The following is a 6249-nucleotide window of genomic DNA, read 5'->3' as shown; positions in this document are numbered from 1 at the left end:
AATGAAGTAATTGCTGATTAATAAATTCTATAATATTTGTTCACATAATGGATTATGTTAAACAACGCCTAAAGAAATATTGTTTTCACAATTTCACTCATCATGAAATTGTGTTTGAAGAACTTCAAGTAATTAAAATTAACATACATTCATTGACTGCTTGAAATATTTTTTTGACATTTTTGCTGGCGATACAGTCTCAATCTTTGAGCAGCTGTGATATCTGTCTTGCCTATAAAAATATTTTTTGTTTTAATCACTTCAAAATATAGAGATTATTTCAATAAACTTACGTTTAGCACACGGCATAAATGTTTCATTTGTTTCATTATTTTCATTATAATTATTTACGGGAAACAGGATAAAATCTTAACAGAATCAAACTACGAATAATATAGAAATTATTTCAATAAACTTACGTTTCGTACACGGCACAAATATTTAATTTGTTTTATTATTTTCATTATAATTATTCTTTTGATTCAGACTTTTTTTTTTATTAAATCAATTTGTACTACTATGTAACCTTAAAATCTAATGACATTCCGAACACAATTTAAGCTGACGTACGCTGTGTGCAAGCAATCAAAGATCCCTCGCACGTAACACGACGACCAATCACAATCGACCCGTATGGAAATGATTTCATCGAGAGCGAATGACGAACAGTTCGGGCGTAACGCAACTTCCGTTGCATTTTCACAGATTTACTCCCTAGTCGCTTCTAAAGAAGTTTTACTTCAAAAAAAATTTGAACGAAAAAAAAATTAAGCACAACTGAAAAATGGTCACAGTTTTACCAAAGCTTTAGACTGCACCTATAATAATTTGTTTTTACATATACTTTTCATGATGGTTACGATTAATTTTATCACTTCGTTTCGGCTTGACGTTGAGTTCTGGGCTACCCTTATACTATATATATATATATATTTATTACCCTATTTTTCTACCCATGTACCCGGCTTTCCCCTATCCCAGCAATGATAAGACTTTTGAAATGTGTGCGTTGAGTTCGCGTTGGATTCCCTCTGACAGCGAAACGAAAAATATAAATCAGTCAGCCAGTGATTATAGAGCTCGTAAGGTGATTTTAGTGTTTATTGCTAAATTTTGTAGTGTGTGAATAATAATAATAATAATAATAATATAAATATAAATAAACAAACCATTATTATAAATAGAAAAAAAAAATATATATTTGAGTAATTAAATTATTATTAAATAACTATGTTGTCCTGAAACGTATACCAATTAAATATTTTATTAATAAAATCCAGAAAGCACAACGGTTTATTTAAAAATATAATTTTGTTTATATAAGTTCCATGAACGTCAATTACTATTCAAATTTAAAACATAAATATTTGGAACTTGTATGTACATTTAATAATGTGAGTCTATTAATATAAATTTTAAATTATTACCCAATCAGCGTATTTGTTGATTTTATTAACTATTTTTTTGGTTAGCGTTTCGTAACTAATATTGCATAAAATTGGAATAATTTTTAAAAAATATATTTTGATATCCACAAATGAGGCAATTGTTTTTTAAACAACTTTAATGAAAAACTTTTTAAAAACTTCAATGAAACTTATGTTCTTAAATTTAAAAAAATTAAAACCTCTTTGTTTCAATAATATAAATTTTGAATTAAATTATTTCCCAATCAGCATATTTGTTGATTTTATTAACTATTTTGATATTCATAAATGAGGATATCCATTTTAAATAAAAAATAATACTGTTCTCTATAAATGACATTAGATTCTTATACATAATGAGTATTTTTTTAAAACCTTAAATAATTTAATACTTCAAAAAGCTTGAATTTTTTCTTGAAATCTCTATATATTGGATTTAGTGAAATGAATAATTTCTTCTAATTTGTTTCTACTTGTTATGAAACATGTGTTTTGACTGAAATTTTTTTTAAATAATTTCTAGTTAGACATAATAGATCACTTGGATTAAAAATAACAATTCGTGGAAATAGATAGTAAATATGCTTAAACTTTATAATATATTTTTATAATTTTTTGGTGCAGTAAACTATTGAAATCTATATGTTATAGAAGAATTTATGAAATGTTTGGTGATCTATGATTTTTTTAAAATAATATAATGCTGGCCAACTTAAATCAATTGGAACAGAAATTGGGGGAACTGATTGGAAATTTGTTTATGGTTTCATGCAATTTATTTTATTTTTTATTAGTATTTAGCAAGTTATTGCATTTAAAGTACTTATGATGGAATAATTCTGATTATGCTCATAAATTTCAAAACAAAACTAATAAACATATTTTCATGAATTTTGCATTTTTAAAGCCTATTCTTATTCCCAAAATATCATTTGATGTTCTGTTCAGACAATTTGTGAAAATTATAGTTTTTAAAGTATAATTTCTAAGCAATTATAAATACTTTATATCTAGTATTTTATATTAATAATACACAAACGTTTCATCAGAAACACGTTTTTCTACATATTTTCTTGGTTATCTATTTTTTATTGATTTATATTGTAATTATTTCTGCATTAACTCTGGCAAACATATATATTATCAAATCATCAATTTCAGAATATAAATATTCTCAAACGTTTCAAGAATTCAATTTTTTAAAAATTAGTTTATTATTTAAAAATATGAGAATTTATAATTATTATATATAATTATTCAACAATTTTATAATATTTGAAATAAGTTTAAAAAATACTTGATAATTGAGTTCTTTTGGATATTATCAAAGAATCATTCATTTAGTTCATCAAACCTTATTATTAATGTAAAAAATTGTATGTTTTAGTTCTATTATCATTCTGCAGTATATTTATATTTAAACATTTTCATAAACAAAATAAATATTTCATCAACTCTTTCATATCTTAATATAACAAACGAATCACGTCAATATTTGAATAAAATATAAAGTTTCCATCTGATACAAAAGGCGAAAATGTCGTTTTGAAATAAACATGTTTTTCTAAAATTTAACAAAAAAAAGAAAGCACGAAGCGATAAGAGTTAATTTAAGACGTAAATAATAAATTGGAATAATTTATGTAAATATATATATTTAATTCATTGTAATTTAAAAAAAATAACAGAAATTCGTGGTAATAGAGCATTTTGGACTTTAGTACTTTCGAAAGAAACGATGACCATACAAATTTATATTTGATAATTGTTAAATAATTTTAAAATTGAGATAAATCACTAGACTAATCAACAATAATTAGTACTATGATATACCAAAAATTATCACTTTAATTATTAATAAAAAAACTTATACAAATATTGCTCTAAAAACATGCATTTATAATTTAAAAAAAAATAACAATAATCGACTAAAATCTACTATATCTAACTCATAAATATGTCCTAAAAACTATTTAAATTTAAATTAGATTAAAATATAGAAACTTTTTGTGATAAATTTTCATTTTGCATAATAAAACTTTTAGTGATATTAAATATATAAATACATTTTTTTCTATAAAATTTTCATTAAAAAACTTAAATAAATAAAAATTAATAATTTACATAGAAAACACTTGATTTATAAAATATTAGTCTACATTCCAAATTAAATTATTTTTTATAATTCTTATTTTTATATAGATCCATAAAAGATTTTCTTCGAGCAAAATAGTAGTAGTAGTGTTGCTTCTTCAATCAGCTAAACAAATAGTGTTAAAAATAACATGAACTGAGTGATATCGAAATTATAGTCAGTTAATTTTAAACTAAACTATTAGACTGTGTTCTCAAACTATTTTTAAATTGTTTGAACTGTTTTACTGAAGACATTAAAATAGCAACAGTGGAAGCCTTCGACTATGGTTGTGAAGTGAGGATGGCAGTTCATATGAGTATGTAGTAAAAATATTTATTTATTTCTTAATTTTTTTTATCAAATACGAGCTTTATATCGTTTTATTTTTAGTCGAAAGGCTCTAAACTTTTTCATGCTACTTTTGCTTTTAGAGTTTACTTTATTTTATAATTTTATAGCATTTCTTGTGAATAAAATATATTCTATTTTTCGACGATTCTAATGAGACTTTAAATAATTGTAGAGCTAAATACACACAAAGAAATATTATATGTCCCCAAAAAGTTGTCAAAGTACCTTTTGATTTAAATTAGGGATAGTTTAGGTGCTTTTTCATGTAATAAGGATCTAGAAAGTATTATATTTAATTTATAAATATATATATATATATATATATATATTATAAATTTAATTAATACATTAACAAATACTGCAAGTTTGGAAGACATCGATTACCATCTTATTATTGTTTTTTTAATAAAACACATAAAGTTGCTTTTAATGGAAAGTTATCTCATCAATTCTTATTAGTTAAGTTTTTTTGTAATGTTGATTATTGAAATTTCAGGTAAACGATGCCATTTTTTGTAATTTTACACTTACTAAACAACCATTTACTATCCACTTTTATTAAATCTTGCGAATTACAATATAAACGTATTTTATTATTGCTGACTATTTACCTTTTTTTTAATTTATTTTTTATTATCGACATCAGATAAAAATGTTATATCATATCAATATCTGTAAAATATCATTATGATGCTAATTGAAAAATAATTATTTTTATAAATTAACAATTCATTTCCCAGTGTATTTATTTCGAATAAATTATGAATGCATATATTTTTCTGTTTATGATCAATAATTGCTTCATTAATATTATGCGAGTATATTTTGAAATAATTTTATCGAGAATATCAACTGAAACATCTTCTAATTCAAGATTTGTATAAATCTTAATAAATGGATTAGATTATATTTTTTGGGTTTTCCACATATACCACTAATTAATTTATAAAAAAAATATATTTTGTTAAATGTAGTCATTTCCATGTTTTTCACTTTTTTTTTATAATACTCTTTTAAAAAATGTTTTTCTTTAGTGGCAAATCACCTTGTCTTATATAGAAGAAACATATGTCGATCTGCGTGGAAGATTTGCTGAATCTTGTTTCATTTATTTAAATTTTTTAGTGATATTAAACGTTAGTTTGTTTTTATTTTTTACTTTCTGACAATTATCAGAATTAATTGCCTTCTAATATTCTTGTATCTTCAATTTTGATGTTTTTTTAATATTTAGAAATTACTAGATTTAGATCTGTCATACTTGGTTTCATATTTGGACAACAAAAATGTGCTTATGACAATGGTTTTGTGTTTACATCATTTTTATATTTTGAAGTTTTTCTTCTAGTTGGTATATATATTTATATCTTATATATATAAATTTCTTTAGTACGGGTGTATGATTTGATACTTGTATGATGAATTATCAAAATCCTATTCGGATTTTGATAATTCTTTTTAGAGTTTGTCAAAGGAAATTTTTAAGATTTAATGAACGACAAAACTATAGTAATATTGTAGAAATAATTTACAAAAAATCACTTATCATTGTTTGATATAGAAAAATTTGCTAGAAATGTCAATTCACTTGAAATTTGAATTTAGCTGAAGTGAGCCTAGATAATATTAGAATATAATATACAAGAAAATGTAATGTCTACATTATTATTGCCGAAAGGCAGCTGAGATGTGCCAGAAATTAGAATGATATAAAATAATTATATAATTCAGTTTAATAAACAACGCAATAATTTCAAAATTGCATCAAATTGGGATATTAAAAAAATGGAACTTTTGAATTGTAGGCGTGGATACAGGACAACGTCTGTCGGGTCATCTAGTGTATATATATATATATATACATATATATTATATATATGTGTGTGTGTGTGTATATTAATCCTATTTTCAATATTAGTTGTTGCTAATGATAAACTTTATTTATTTCTCATGCCATCTATCATTTATGCAAATTATAAGTACTTTAATCTTGACACTATAAAACATAAATGTAGTTTTAAAATAATTCTATTGCAATCTTATCTGTTAAGCTTTGATTCTTTTAAATATAGATCGTGATTAATAATAATATAACCCAGAAATTCCAAGTTTTACGTCAAACGATTCTATAACAAATCAGATAAGTAAATATATCTCTTAATTTCTTACGTGTTTTGTAATTGCTTTTTAAATGATAATTTAAATTAGTTCGGATAATGGGAATATATTGCATCAGTAATGATATCAATTTTAATAAGATATATTTTTTTTACTTTTAAAACTTATATTGGCTGCTTAGAAACGTCCTAAATGAATAACATAACTTTCACCAAA

Source organism: Ctenocephalides felis, unplaced genomic scaffold, assembly GCF_003426905.1.
Source record: "Ctenocephalides felis isolate EL2017-DRISC unplaced genomic scaffold, ASM342690v1 CF-g0.4_SCAFFOLD_03573, whole genome shotgun sequence".
NCBI lineage: Eukaryota > Metazoa > Arthropoda > Insecta > Siphonaptera > Pulicidae > Ctenocephalides > Ctenocephalides felis.
The sequence above is the reverse complement of the archived record's forward strand: the minus strand, read 5'-3'. Positions refer to the sequence as shown.